This window comes from Mastomys coucha, unplaced genomic scaffold (assembly GCF_008632895.1).
Source record: "Mastomys coucha isolate ucsf_1 unplaced genomic scaffold, UCSF_Mcou_1 pScaffold2, whole genome shotgun sequence".
Classification (NCBI taxonomy): Eukaryota; Metazoa; Chordata; class Mammalia; order Rodentia; family Muridae; genus Mastomys; species Mastomys coucha.
Genome location: NW_022196902.1, coordinates 19,419,530 through 19,435,590, shown reverse-complemented (window position 1 = coordinate 19,435,590; position 16,061 = coordinate 19,419,530). Strand labels below are relative to the sequence as shown.

General features: G+C 40.8%; 1 protein-coding gene across 2 annotated transcripts in view; it reads right to left on the bottom strand.

The window, feature by feature from the left end:
• Positions 1–16,061, bottom strand: part of Arhgap18 (Rho GTPase activating protein 18) — a 136,889-nt gene that overhangs the window by 77,647 nt on the left and 43,181 nt on the right. Inside the window, exon 1 of one of the 2 annotated variants that reach the window (XM_031380658.1) lies at positions 8,861–8,914. The exons of the other annotated variant lie outside the window; for it this stretch is intronic. The gene's annotated coding sequence lies outside the window, so the exon portion shown is untranslated. Of the gene's footprint in view, positions 1–8,860; positions 8,915–16,061 lie in introns of those variants that run through there. 2 annotated transcript variants of the gene reach the window in all.

The following is a 16,061-nucleotide window of genomic DNA, read 5'->3' as shown; positions in this document are numbered from 1 at the left end:
CTCTCTCTCTCTCTCTCCTCTTTCTGTGTGTTTCCCCATTCCCCCTCCCTTTCTACCAAGGATCAAACTCTAGTCTCTTGCATGCTAACCTAGACCAGCCCTCCATCATTGACTACCTGGACTCCCAGCCCTAAATTACAATATTCTGATATTTCAGCAGTTTATAAAGAAGGTTGCTATTAACTTTCAACATCTTAAATGCTAACAAGATATTTGTAAGAAAAAACAAAATTTCAAGCAATATCTTTAAATTTAGTATTAAAATAGTACTAAAGGCAATAATACTAAAGTAGGGGAATGTCTTGCCCTTCAGTGGGACATTCATATGCACACTAATATCAAGTTTCAAATGCATTTTTTTTTTTTTTGAGACAGGGTTTCTCTGTGTATCCGTGGCTGTCCTGGACTCTGTAGACTAGGCTGGCCTTGAACTCAGAAATCCACCTGCCTCTGCCTCCCAAGTGCTGGGATTAAAGGCGTGCGCCACCACCGCCACCGCCCGGCTCAAATGTATTTCTAAAACATGAATATATAAAAGACAAAATCTTCTGATAATAATTTAAGTTTAGTACACAGGCATGTTCAGAAAAAGAAAAAGGTAATATTCATCCATCTTAATTCTTCCTAATTATTTCAATAAACTAGAAAAGTCATCCTGACCCTTGGAAAATCTTTACTGGTATATCACTAAGCTTTTAATAGGCAGACAAATACAGGGAGGAAACATAAAACATAAAACACATTGATGTTTTTGTTAAAATATAAAAAATGGGAAGACTGTATAGAATAAAGTTGTCCCATGGTAAAATTGGATAATTCGCAAAGTTAGCAATGCTGTGGCCAATGACACATTACAAAGAAAGCAATCTGCATCCGGTAGGCTGCAAACCATAAGGACCTTCAAACATCACAAAATGCCAAAGGTTGGGAAGTCAGGTACTAAAGTCAGCTCTACTTGGAAATAGAGAGGATTGAAGAACAACTTCCAGCTTAAAAAGCAAACCAAAAACAAAATAGACAACCTTAAAAACAATCTGCCTGTATTTCTTTCAAAGTGTGTCCAGCACTCTGTCACAAAGGTTGTGCTACTTCAACAAAATCTTTTCCTTTAAATTGAGATAGATAAGAAAAAAGTTCAAATGTCTTGAATTTAATCACAAAACTAAAGGATAGAAGGGAGATTAGGGGAAATATCAGAGCAACTATACCTGAAAGCAAGATTCTTACACATTTATGAATCCAGATTAAAACTCTTATACAAGTCCATCAAGTACTACCATGTACCGCCACGTTCTGGCTGCAACTTCTGACAATCCAGAACCAATGGGTAGATCTATCTGCTTATGATCTGCCTGTCTGCTTTCAGGCTTCTCCACTCCTTACCCAGCCTCCCAAAGCTCTAGCAAACGTAGCTTCAATAAAATCAACTTACACTCTCCTTCTCCAATTGTGCCATATACAAATACTCCTAGCGTTAGGCTTAAGGAACATCTTTTTCTACCTGCTACATAACCTTATTAGTTGAAGGTAAACTAGCTGACCTCAGGACTTGGTACTTTCTCAGGCTAGTAACTGTTCAATAGACCCTTGAGTTGAAAGGATCTCTCAATCTTGAAAGTTTAGTTTAATAAAATTATATATGACCATTTTTTAATTTTTTTAACGTGTTTTAGATCCTGAGCTGATCTAAATGTGGGAAGACAGGAAGCCCAAAAGGTCTATGAAGGATAAAATAACAGCATAGGGAACAAAGACAATTTCCAACGGAAAAATATAGTGTGGGGCTGAAGAGATGGCTTAGCAGTTAAGAGCACTGACTGCTCTACCGAAGGTGCTGAGTTCAAATCCCAGCAACCGCATGGTGGCTTACAACCATCTGTTATGAGATCTGACACCCTCTTCTGGAGTGTCTGAAGACAGCTACAGTGTACTTACATATAAATACAAATCTTGGGGCCGGAGCGAGCGGACCAGAGCAAGCAGAGGTCCTGACTTCAATTCCTAGCAACCACATGATGGCTCACAACCATTTGTACAGCTACAGTGTACTCATATACATGAAATAAATAAATAAATTTATTTCTTTTAAAAAAAGAAAAAAGAAAACTACAGTGTGAAAATGTGTGTATGGGGGGACCAGGACTTACTTTAGCACTTAAAAAATAATAGTAATTAAATGATCAGAAAAAGAAAAAAACAGTAAGCATTGTTTAGAAGGTAACCAGGAACTTCATGAAATTCTTAGGCAAATGGATGGAACTAGAAAATATCATCCTGCGTGAGGTAACCCAATCACTAAAGAACACACATGTATGCACTCACTGATAAGTGGATATTAGCCTAAAAGTTCATAAGACCCAAGAAACAGTTCACAGACCAAATGAAGCTCAAGAAGAAAGAAGACCGAATGGTTCAGTGCTTCAGCCTAATTACTTCGTCAATACAATTTCATTAAATAATGACATTGATTTGTATGTGTGTATGTGTGTGTGTGTGTGTGTGTGTGTGTGTGTGTGTCTGTGCATGTGTGTGTTTGCTGGGGACTGAATCCATAGCAGTGGTTCTTAACCTGTGGGCCTCACCCCCTCTGAAATTACATATTACATATACCACATATCAGATATTCATATAGTTTCATAACAGTAGCAAAATTATACTCATGAAGTAGCAACAAAAATAATTTTATGGTTGGGGGGCTCACCACAATATGAGTTATTAAAAGGTCACAACATTAGGAAGGTTGAGAACTACAGATCTTCTGTATGCTAAGCACATGCTCTACCACTGAGGTACACTCGTCTTTCATATTTCTCCACTTTAAGTAACAAATATGACAAAGAACACTGCGATTTGAGTGGTGGCAACACGTGGACATTTTAGTAGTGATGTCACAGAACCCTGGCTCGTGCTTGTTAATAATGACTAGACATGTAAGCTGTGACTCACTGGACATTCATTCAACAAATCCTGACTGCAAGTTATAAGCAAAGTACTATAGAGGATGATGTTCAAAGTCTAAAAAGGCACTGGATTTCACCTCTGACCAGAGACTGCATTGTTTAAAGAGGTCAGGAAGAGAACAATGCAGGGCAGGGAGGGGGAAGCGCTGTAGTGTGTGTTGTGTAATTATAGATACACTAGGAGCTGCAGCTGGGCAAAGGCAAGATGCCAGAAAGTAGAAAACTAAAACAAAACAAAGCTGCCGTCTATGGAGGAGGTAAGAAGGAAATCCCAGGTTCTTCCTATACCTTGTTCTAATTTTATAAATCTCTCTGCAGCCAGCAATGTCTTCCTGTTGTTTAATTCAACCTCACTTCCCTTAACTTCAAACCCATTTCCTCTAAGCAAATAAAGAATTAATCATTGTCCTCTGCATACAAACCCCTTTGCCGGAACTCAGTCCTTTACCAAGTGGAGTTGCCACTAAGTATCACTTTTTTTTTCCTCCTTTAAGAAGCCGTATCTTCAAAATGCAACCTATATAACAGGTTACTGCCACTGCCACTGTTACTTTTGAGACCAGGTCTTGTGATGAAGCCCAGGGGCCTTGAAAGCTCCATCCTTCTGAAGCAACCTCCCAAACACAGGGATTTGTCACACAGTATCATGATCCCCTACAGAACTGCTTACAGGTAACAGCAGAGCAGCTTTGTCGTGAGATGCTTCCACTGGATTGTCTACTGCTCTAAGTGGGGAAGAGCTAAAGTGATGTTGATTTTTATCAGGTACCTGTTTAGGTCCAAGTAGAAGGCCTACATATGGCACAGTTAATCATAATAGTTAATCATTAATGTTTTTTTCTTCATCACTGAGGAAATCAGCTGTTATTAGTTGCTTTCCTTGGCTCCTTCTTTTTGAAAGAAAGAAAGGAAGAGAGAAAGAAAGAAAGGAAGGAAGGAAGAGAAAGAAAGAGAGGAAGAGAAAGAAAGAAACCCTTACTGATCATTTGCATTAATATTATGCTAATAAAAGTAAGGGTATGCTATAATTCCATCTCTTGGAGTAGGAACTAAGGAAAAGGGAGGGGGGTAATTTGCATGTTTTCTTGATTGGAGTGAATTGGCATTTAAATGTTCATTGTCACCATTTTTGAAAATAATAATAATAATGCATGTTGGGCCAGGCGGGCAGACTAATTCTAGTGGAACTATCTTAAAAGCAGCCATTTCCATTTTGCTTCTATAAATCTCAAATGATAAGGATGCACATTCAAACCCAGAGCAGCCATCTGCATCACAAATAGCTCTCAGTTCCTCCCTGCAGAAGAATTCATTTGCTGTTGAAGACCATTCACTTCTACTTCTGAGTGCTTATTCCTCAAAATGCTTCCCAGTACAGTGGGAATGAGGATTAAAGGAGGGTATTTCCATCTGTGCTGCATTAGGCTGCAAGACAGCCCCTTCTGCAGATGCAGTTTTTGCATAATTCATTGGGCCATTTTAAACCCTAATCAGTGCATTGCAGTAAGCGATGGAGTGCACTGGAGAGAAGAGAAATTATTAGCTACCTCCTGAACATCCAGCGAATTCTCACTTGGGGCTTCTGCTCTATGAATCACTGTGCTGCACCCATATCTTATCTCCAGTGCCTTCTCACACCTGAAAGGTCTTCATCCTTCTCAGTCCACACTAATAGCCTGAGTCAGTCTATTTTTTAGGTTATTATCACAGGGTACTTTGGGAAAGAAGATTCTACTCAGAGAAGGGAAAACTTGGCCTGCTTCCAGCTTTACTGTTCTCTGTATGGGCATAACAGGCACATTTGTCCTATAAAAGCAAGGACAGTACCTCAAGTCACATCTTGTTCTAAGAGTGGTATCGCTCTCCTTTGTCAACACTGCCTTTAAAATTAACACACCTTAATGCAGCCCACGGTGTTCCCTCCAGCTATGTTTTTTTTTAAGAACAGGTATCAGGGAAGGGTATCTCTGGGTCCCTATCAATCCCCAACTATCTCTCAATCTCAGTATTTTATTTTAATCAATTTGCTATTAGAGACATATTTTAGGATCCACTGGAAAAGGACTACATGACTATAGAAATTAAAAAAAAAAAATGCTACCTTAAAAATTGTAAGTTTAAGAGAGAAAACCAGAGGGACAAATCTAAACTGGTAGAATCCCTAAGTTTTAAACACTGAAACCTTGTTTAGCAGGAAATCTCCATAATGATATCCCAGGCCTTGCGACTTTTGAGCAAGCAAGAGCTGTGCAGACAATGTGGTTGGGGTATGAACTGGTGAGCTGACACTAAAATTTCTTAGGCTGCAGAATGTCTCAGTGGTAAAAAGCACTCACTTTCTCTGTAATGAAGAGAACCTGAGTTAAAATCCCCAGTATCTATGTAAATAAGCCAGGTCTGTTCTCATTCGCCTGTTAACCCAGCATTGGAGGACACAGTTTAGGAGCTTGCTGGCCAGGCTAGTTAAAATATATAGCTACAATTCAGTGATATCCCATCTCAAAGTAATAAAGTTAAATGTAATAAAAGTCCTTTTCTGACCTCCCAAAACCCAAGTGTAGGCACATATACACCTACCTATAATACACATAAGCATACATCACATATACATAAAAGGAAATTTTAAGTTTAAATAACATTTCTAATCTTGTCTGACTTATTTATTTCTAGACAGGGTTTCACTATACAGCCTAGACTTGCTTTGAATTCCTTATACCTTTGCCTCAAGCCCGTAGGTGATCATTCTATAGATCATGGTATAAAGCCATGTTTATAAGTAACATCAACTTCTAACACATAGTAATGACAAAAGTCATCTTAAAGACCCAAATGGAAGAGCTTGGCTTTGTATGGTATCTTCACATATATTTAAGTCAGTAACTCCCAAGATTGCAAATAGCTAAGAAGCAAATGCTCCAAATCTAAGAAGCACAACATGGACACATTATGAGTAAATAAAACAGGTAAAATTCATGTTTAACGTCAATATATAATTTAACCCAATAGAACCTGTTATCATCACAACATATAATCAATATGCAAATTGCTTAAACCCTTTATGTCATTCTAAGACCTTCAAATTTCTTCTGTAATTTTAACATTTAGCAGTCAGTTTGGAATAACACATTTTACACACTCCGTCTCCAAGGATGGCTGTCAACAGAGGCAAGCAGCTACAACAGTCAGTAAGGCTCTCCTCAGGCAGCCCAACATATGCACTTGCTACATTTTCTTTTGCTTGTAACATATAAACTGTTTATCCAGAGAATGTTTGGTTTCCCATTTAGTCAAGATTTACTAAAAACCTACTTAACATTACCTGAAACAATGATAAGGAGATGTATTTTCCACAGTAAGCAAGATGCATACGACTCCAACATAATATGCTAAGTAGTGGCTGCTATGGAAACAGACCACAGGAGTCACTCATTCTAGCAAGGACAAAAGCACTTGCCATACAGAAACAAGGACATGAGTTGGAGCTTCCAGAAACCATGGAAAAAATATGCAGACAGGACCACTCATACCTATAACCAAAGCAAGCTTTGGGAAGTAGAGAGGTTGATCCTGGGGGCCTGTTGGCCAGACAGGACCCATACATAGTCCAGTCAAAAAGTGAGCTGCAGCTTCTAAGACAGACAGATCTTGCTCAGAAGAATAAGGCAGAGAGTGACAAGGTTAAAGAAGAAATCTCTAGTTGGTGTGGAAATTACTTGGGCATGTTCAGGCTCCCCCTAAATCATGCGACAGAGATGGGTTAAATAATTACTCCTTTAATGAGATAGTATACTTTTCCTTCCCAGAATCCCTCCTGCTAGCAAAGTAGTTCCTGGAAGATGGTATGCAGCCTCATGCGTTTGCCTGTTTTTCTGAAGCTTACCCTTTTCTTCTTTCTATCTCTTTAGACTTTGGGTTCCCCCTGACACTTTGGGCCCCCTAACCTTTGCTCGAAAGTCTTTCCTTGCCACATGGCTGCTTATCTGTCAAGCTGGCAGGACTCTTTTCCTTCCCCACTCTACTTCCCTCCTCTGGGCAGCCATTGAGATTCCAGCCTGCCTGCCCTGGGATTTTTTTTTTTTTTTCTATTAGCCTATGAAAATTGTCCTTGACTTTGGTGAGTGAGTTGCAAGTTGTCCCCTACCTCTAATCTTAAAATTAGGCTCATTCTAAAATTCTTTACTGTGGTACCATACAAGATACTGACTTCTCCCTATAATCTAGGAGCTATGCACTCGAGGTTGTATTCTGTTTTTTAATATCTCTTGTCTCGTTTTGTTTTTTTTTTTAATATCTCTTGGTTTTTGTTTGTTTGTTGTTGTTTATGTAAATGAATGGTCTCAACTCAAAACAAGTTCCCTGCCTCAGGCTCCTGAGTGCTGCATGTACCGATGTACACCACCATGCTGGGTGCTCTGGGGCTTTTAAATCCCATTAGGCTGTTGGTCCTCAGGTTCCTATGGTGCCCTGTGTACATAAATAGATCCTTGGGCCTTTTCTTCGGTTAATCCATCCATTGTTGAGCATTTCAGCTGAATTAATGAACCTTCAGAGAGGCAGAAAGGGGAGTGTGCTTGTCTCTATAGTCCAGCTCCACCAGAATCTCAGCCTGTTTCTCCCACTTGCTCAATCTCCATGTCCAAGTCTCATGCTCAGGTAACTCCAGAGTCCATACATCTGCAGAAGGACCTCAGGGGCTCAGGAAGGAGTTACTGGATGGAGGATAATTTTAGAATCATTAGCATGAGAATCAAAACTATAGGCCTGGAAAAAAAAAAGCTTAAACACAGAAAACAAATTTATACAGAATAAAAGAATCTGGTATGCACGAAGCTGCATGTGTGGAATGGAAATAAAGCATCATCAAGTTAAACACCAGCTCGCTTGCTAAGCACACTAAATAAACACAAACAAGAAGAAAGAAAGGAAAGGAGATGACTCCTCATTAAAGCTATAAAGAATGTCTACTAGTAAAGCATGGTCGCAAAGGCCTATGATGCCTGCTACTGAGAAGGCTGAGGCAGGAGGATTGCATGTCAGAGTTCAGCTTGCACTAGAGAATAAGTTTGGGCAACTGAGCAATTTTCGAGGTAAGAAGTGGGAAGTGGGTGGTGGCAGCACTCCATTTAATCCTAAAACTCATGAGGCAGAGGCAGGATGATCTCTGAGTTCAAGGCCAGCCTGGTCTACAGAGTGAGTTCTAGGACAGCCAGGGCTACTCAGAGAAACAGTATCTTGAAAAACAAAACAAAACTCAAAAACAACAGCAAAGAAGTAGAGGCAAGGACATTTCGGTAGCTGAGATTGCAGCTCGGTACGGGAACCTAGCATGTAGGGAGACATGAGTCCAATCTCCCATCCTACAAAATAACCTAGCACCCTTACTTATGACTAAGTCAAACTCAGTTAATACTTAAGGGTACCAGACAACAACAACAACAACAACAACAACAAAAAAAAAAACTCAAGATGAGGAATTCATAGTAATGATTCTTTGGTGAGGTTTTACATTTATGCAGGACATTGCTTATTCTGTACCTTACTTGTCTAGCACATCTCCCAATTTTATTAACATATAGCACTGTTTTCCTTTAAATTAAACCATTTTAAGTAGATAGTCTGAGGTCTGGATTTCAAGATAGCTTCCCCAGTACCGCCTGTCCTTCGGCAGGTCCTCACCACTCTACACACCAGGGTCCCCTCAGCTGGATAATGAGAACCTTAGAAACAAAATGTTCTCTTCTACAAAGGTTCCCAGCTGTGACTTTCTGTGCTCCAAGTTGGCAACAAAATGGGATGCAATTCTATTCCTAAGGCTCCTTTGAGAATAGCCTGGAGAATGTATGCAGCAACTGTCCATTCTCCACTTAGAATACCCCAAACTCCTCAGGCCATCAGCTCACCAGGATGAAAAATGTTCCTGAAGACCTCTTCAAAAGGCAGTGCTGTGCAGAGCAGGTTTCGAGTCCACCGAGCAATTGTCTATGTTCTGTTTCCCAGGTGACACTGTCATAGTTACCTGCTATTGCCAACACCAACTCTCTCTCTCTCTCCCTCCCCCTCTCTCTCCCTCTCTCTCCCCTTCTCTCTTTCCCTCCCTCTCTCCCTTTCTCCCTCTCTCCCTCCCTCTCTCTCTCCCTCCCTCTCTTTCTCCCTCCCTCTCTCTTCTCTCTCTCTTTCTCTCTCTTTCTCTCTCCCTCCCTCTCTCCCTCTCTCTCCCTCTCTCTCTCTTCTCTCTCTCTTTCTCTCTCCCTCTCTCTCTCCCCCTCTCTCCCTCTCTCCCTCCCTCTCCCTCCCTCTCCCTCTCCCTCTCCCTCTCTCTCTCTCTCTCTCTTTCTCTCTCTCTCTCTCTCTCTCCCTCTCATCTGCAATGAATGCCCTTGAAGCCCACTGCCCCTGCAAGCTGCTTGCTGTAGATCAAATGGTTAAAAACCTCCATGCATAAATTACTAACTATTCCATGTAAAAGCCTTAAAATATATTTTTAAAGGCTTTACTGCAGGTCATAGAAGCAAAGACAGTAATAGCAAGCTGTGCTCTTTTCTGTGAAGACTGACGAACATGAATATAGATATGGCAGAAGATGGAAATGACCAGACAAGGACAGGCTGCTCTTTCAGCAGTGATGGCGGCCCAGTGTGAAAGGCCCATCAGGGCATGATGCCTACTTATGAGCCCTTTGGAACTCTCTCCTTCTGAAGTGGATCCAGTTTGTCCATTCAGCCTCTTGACTCCTCTGGAGAGATGTTTCCTCCCTTCCCATGCAGACATCCTTCCAGCTAGCCCATGAAAACTACAAGTGTCTTTCCACACAGTAAACCCTTCCTCATACAGCAAAGTTGCTATCAGACAGTCCTTTATGTGACATCCAATCTCCACATGAATGTCTACTCTTCAAATCACTGCATGAGACTTCTTGCCCATGTATGATTAACCTATGCCTTAGCATCGGCAAGTAAGATCCTACAGGCCCTTGACTTAGTGAACTGGAGCTTTTCCTTACAGAGCCAGGCATGACTGCTGTCATTCCAACACTACTTTGGATGATGACTTTGAAACCAATCTGTGCTACACATAGTCAGACCCCACCTCAAAAGGCAAACAAATACACAGAGGCACTCTAGGTTAAACTGGGTGTGTAAGCAACCACATGATGAAGTCTATCAGCTTTCAATTCCAACACATCTCTGTTATTAATAAGAAATTTATTGGCGGAAAATCTTCTGGGAAAGAGGGAAGCTCCTGCCACTCTGAAATGTAAATGTTAATTAATTCCGTTTTTAGTATTTCTACCACCCAGTTGCTCTCTTATCAGAAAGGGAGCAGTTGATGGTTTGCCAAAGACAATGGCCACATATTATTGTATTATCTAAGAGACATTTCCCATTTTGACCTGAATTTTAAAGATGAGAAACTGAAATTTAGAGAAATAAACCCTCCTAGACTAGAACAGGCAGTCTACAACCCATGCCAAGTGGCCTGAGAGCCATACTTTTCACCTCTATAGAACACTGGAATCTGCATACCTAGTCCTATAGTGACTTGATCTTGGTTATAGTGTGTGAGGGGATGAGGAGAAAGGAATGAAGGGAAGATCTGCATGATGGGATACTGGGAGGAGGAGATAATATTGGGATGTAAACTAAACAAATAGTTCATTGAAAACAAAGATAACAGTCCCCAGAAAGAGATTAGAGCTAAAATAACCTGAAAGACCACTAGCCTGCTCATATGTACAACATCATAGCTAGCTATAGAGATGCTACAGGAAACATGGTCTGATAGCCAATGTATCCATGGTACATAAATAGTAAATACAACTGGTCTCACGTCTGACAACAGAGCTGAAGGTAACAAAGCAGATGAAAATGTTGCAAGAAATCCACTGCATCCTTTCTTGCCTTGGCCTCAGAGTCAAGCCCTGAACCCTACTGCACTGTTCATCTGGCAGAGCAGAAAACCTGGGTAATGCTCCTAGGAACACCCAGGTGTTTTATATCCATGCAAAACTTCTTTGGTACTCTTCCAGGGAGGAAATGGTGTGACCAAGTACCCTCCATTAGGAGACATGGCATTAGGACAGAGAAAGAACATTTCTCTTCACCCTTATCACAGGGTTATAAACATGGGCAATAAACACTTTTATTGATCATTATTTTCCCTTTGTGAACGGTAACAACCTGCCCATTGATGCTTGGGCTAGTCCAAAGAACAATTAACCAGTGAAACTACAGTATTCTGAAACTGAGGACCACATACCTAGTCCTTTTTTTTTTGTTGGAAAAACAGAAAAGAGCTGAGAATGCACAGGAAAACCCCAATCCTAGGAACCTGCAAAGGAGATCTGGCAGGCAGAGCATTTTACTTGGATATTAAAAGTCTTTTTTATTAGCATATGACCTTTTTCTCTTGTAGTATGATTCTTGGAGCAAGAGAGAGTGTTAAGTGGACTAGTCTGTCTTTATACAAGAAAGGAACTTCCCAGCATGTCCCAGTCCCAACCAGTCCCACTTTATTTTGTGCTACCCACCAAGGCCTTCTGGGTAATTGAAGGGCAGCCTGTGTTCAAGTAGATTCATGCTATGACATTAAAGTGCAAATCCTTTATTCCAAACCCAGCACCAATGAGCTAAGATACTTCTGTAGCAAAGTAGGGCTTGCTGTGACAAGAAGAAAGGGAAGGCAGGCAGCAGAGTAGATGGCTCGAGCGAGACTCAACTCTGGCCCTTCCTCTCTCGTAATACTGGTATCGCTTTGATTAGGTTGTATGCACTAGATGGATCATGATGAAATTCTTACATACAAAAGGGACAACTTGGACTGGTTATTATGAATTTTTCCCTTATTTCCAAATCCAGATATACATCTTACAAGAATTATGGAAAACAGACTTTTCACAGAGGGACATTCATGTAGGAGGAAATGGTGGAGACAGGATGTAATCATAAGGACTCTTACAGAAAATAGAATCTAAAACCTGATTGCATCATTTTTCCTGAGGCCACAGGGAAAATTACCTAAAACTCTGCCTCAGTTTCCTCACTTCTACCATCTACTCAACATAATCAACTGGGCATTTCCTGAGGAACAAGTCCAAAAACACTTGGATTTGACAGTGAGTCAAAGTCTCTGCACTGGTTTAACAGAGTGGCAAGGAGATAGAAAATGAAAAGATTTATGGCTTGACAGGTGGAAAGAGTGCCCTGAAAACAAATGATGTAGGCTAAAGGAATAGGGTGGAGTGACTGCAGAGCCAAAGCCCCCTCTCCAACAGGCAAGATAACATATGAACACATTTAGTAAAGAAGGGGAAGGTTATCCACGCAGAAATCTACAGTGCAGGCTCTTTCAGCAAGTGCAAGGCATCATACCGTCATTTCTGTTGCAACTCAGTTCCATGCTGGAGCATCCATGCTGAAGAAATCCTTCCAAGCCAGCTCCAGGGCCCCCTTCTCCACTTTCCTAGCTAATTCCCTTATATAGCATCCTATCACAACTAACTGATACCCTGCCTATATATACCCATACATAGACTCCAACTCATTTGAGAATACACACTAGAACTGGAAAACAAAGAATGCAGTTCTAAGTAATACTGCCGTGCTCACTAATTCCACATTAGTGAACCTCATACTTGAAATGAGGTCATAAGTCTTGCTGACAGGAAACGCAATTCTTTGCCCCTGTACTGCTCACCGGCCTATTTGCTGCTCTTTGCCAGTGTTTAACTCTTCTCCTTTTAACTCCAGAGTGAAGGTATATTGAATGAAGCCATTCAACAAAACTCCTTTATTAAAAATTTCAAACTCTTTGTATAGAATGGGGAAGCCAATCAACCAGTCAGCATATAAATGGCATGACCATCTACTACTTAATCTTTAACAAATGTTTTTTTTGTACAAAATACTTTTCAAAAAATAAATTAAGACATATTAAGGCAGGTATTCACCAGATTATAGAGGAGAAAAAAAATACTTTTGATTTCCGGGTACTCAATGGGGAAATTCTTTATGAAAGGGTTCTCTTCCTCACACATGATGAGCTCCTTAAGGAACCGTTCGTCAAAACCCAGTGGTCTTGTGGGGTCCTGGCTATTCTCAGATCAAGATCTGCCAGCCAATGGCAATAGGTACATGGAAGGCAAAAGAACAGACGGGAACCTTGGGGGCTCCCAGCAGAGTACTAGATTCTAGTATTATCTACCATGCTGTAGAGTCCGCCCGCGGATCCTACACGGTTGGGAGGCGACTGGGCATTCAAACACATGCCTGAACAAAAGAACTGAAAAAGGGGAAGGAGAAAAACGGCAGTGAAACACGGGACACTGGAAAAGCAAGAGGAGTTGTCAGCAGTGGCACCCTGTCTACTGAAGAAAATGAAGTTGGCTGCAATCCCAGCATGTGGGAGGCTAAAAGAGGAAAGTCTTAAACTAAGCAAGGCAGTTGAGTGAGGCCAGCTTGGATTATATAGCGACTCTGTCCCAGCTAGATGATAAATGATATAGACAGATAGAGGATACATATATACATGATACATACACACACACACACACACACAGTAAAAATGGAGAGTGAGGCTAGGCTGACAATGGTCCTCAGTTACCTCCTCCTCTGTACTGCAAACACACTTGAGAATTTAAGTCATGGTACATTTTAACGTTCTCTGGCCATTGAGTGCACTTCTTGGAGCTAACGAGTAACAGGCTAATTTATAGTCCCTGCCATTCTAAAGACACAGAAAGGCATATTGTCCAAGCCAAGCCTTGTTGCAAGCCATCTTCTTTTGCAGGGTGACCTTTTTCCTGAAGATGGCTGTCACTATATGAACAATTTAGTGCAAATGGGATGCCTTCAACTATCAATTCCCAAACATTAGCTTATTTGCATATGCAGCAAAGAGCTCCTATAACATGGACAAGGCACTTTTCAGTGTTTTCACAGTCTCTTTTAAGTCCCTATCCTAGAAGTGCAGTAAGTATGGAGCAGCCTGGTTCCTCAAGTTCCTAGGCTGTTTGGTCTGCTATTCTGGACCCCACGAGCTCTGGCACCATCTCTCTTACCCACTGGCTCAGGTTTATCTACCTCTTTTTTTCTTAAGCACCCCACTCTGGTGCAAACGAACTGTGTGATATCACAGACTTCTACCTCAAGAACCCTGTCTGCACAACTGTCATCCAGGCTCACAATTTCTCTCTTTCCCTAATCCCCTCACCACAAGAACATCCATCCATCTGCCCTCCAAGTTTCTACCATTGTCCAAGCTCACTCACGGAACAACCCTAAGAGGGTCTGAGCTTCCTGTAGTGAATGGAAAGAAAATTGCACAGCGAAACACTGGAGCTCAATAACCCCGCAGTTTACTAAATGCAAAACCCAGAGCAAACCATCTGAATTCTTTGAATATCCACCATTCCCTTGTTTGTGAAATGAAACAACAGTGCCTATCTTGCAAGTTGTTAAGAGAATTAGAAAATAACTTGCATAATAGGCCAAATAACAGGTTGAACACAGCTAAATCAAATGTCCAAAATCTGAAACAGATGTGTTACCAATGTCTCGCTTTTGGGAGCACTCTAGACTTGATTAGTGATAACCAACCTATAAGATCTATGCAACCCTTCTCAAATGTAAAATCCTTCTACTCCCAGACTCAAAGCGGGGTCCAAAAAACATCAGGTAAAGGAAAGCAACCTGGATTATCTCATAATATTCAATAAATTAAAGCAGGCATAGCAGCACACGCCTTTAATCCCAGCACATGGAAGCAGATGTAGGCGGTTATCTGTGAATTAGAGTCCAGCCTGATCTACAGAGGGAGTTCCAGGGTAATCAGAGCTACATAGTAAGACCTGGTCTCAAAATATAAAACATGAAATTTTTATCTCAAAAGATAAAATATGAAAACAAAGTAAAATAAATGTCATGATTCAAAAATGAGAAAAAAAAAAAAAACCAAAACCAGCAATGTAATTGCTTCCAGGCCAGGGAAGAGAAAGAACTGTAGGACGAGAGCGTACACTGCAGGACGAGAGCGTACACTGCGGGACGAGCGCATGCTCTGCGGGACGAGAGCATGCACTGCGGGACGAGAGCGTACACTGCGGGACGAGAGCGTACACTGCGGGACGAGAGCGTACACTGCAGGACGAGAGCGTACACTGCGGAATGAGAGCGTACACTTCCTTATTCTCCTCTGGATTTGTTACCTAAACCTCTTTCTATGCTAAATAGTGAACAACTGCTTTACAGAGCAAACAAAAAAGAAATATTTACAATCATTTGCATCAAGACATTCACAAAACCAGCTTTAAAGGCAATGGTTTCGTAACCAGTTGTAACTTTAATACGTTGGATCTCTACAGCATGGAATTATTAGAGTTAGACACGTTTCAGTATCTCTGGGTCTCTGTTACACACAAATGAAACAACATGAGTTTTTGTTGTTTGTTTCCTGTTTCTTTATGTCACGTATTTCTTTAGTAATATATTTTGATTTTCTCCTCAGATTTTTGTTCTCAACTTTTTCTAGACTGAAGTAAAGGACTATTAGAATTGAAATTTATCTTAAATCTGAGTCAAGAACATACCCTAAAAATTTTACTTGTGACCGTAATGAGCTTTAATCTGGATATCAGGTTTGGAGGGCTCCCCTCCTTTACCTTCATCTAAAATCACCCTTATACAAGTGAAATAAATGTTTAAAAGTCTACATTATAGCTTTTTGGATGTCTCATTATTTTGGCATTTCTATTTCTCTAGCCAGGTGCTGACAGGTTCTCATATTCACAGTAAATATTAGAGAATTTTGAAACTCTCAAGGGAGCTTACAGATGAGAAACAAATGCTCCAGCTCAGGGTTAAGGGCACCTATTCAATCAGGGGCAGTCCCATACTATGGGACAACTTTTCCTTCATTTCATGGCACAACATTTTATAGTTAAAAGAGGGAAACTGTTTGGAGAGGGTACCGCCTGCCCTCTGCTCTCTGGCTAAAATCAGCTACAGAAGACATTTATGGATGCCTTAGTTATTTGAAAAATCTTTTATGCTACATACTTCACATTTTAAAAGAATTATCCAAATTCAGCTAAAGAAATGTGTGACA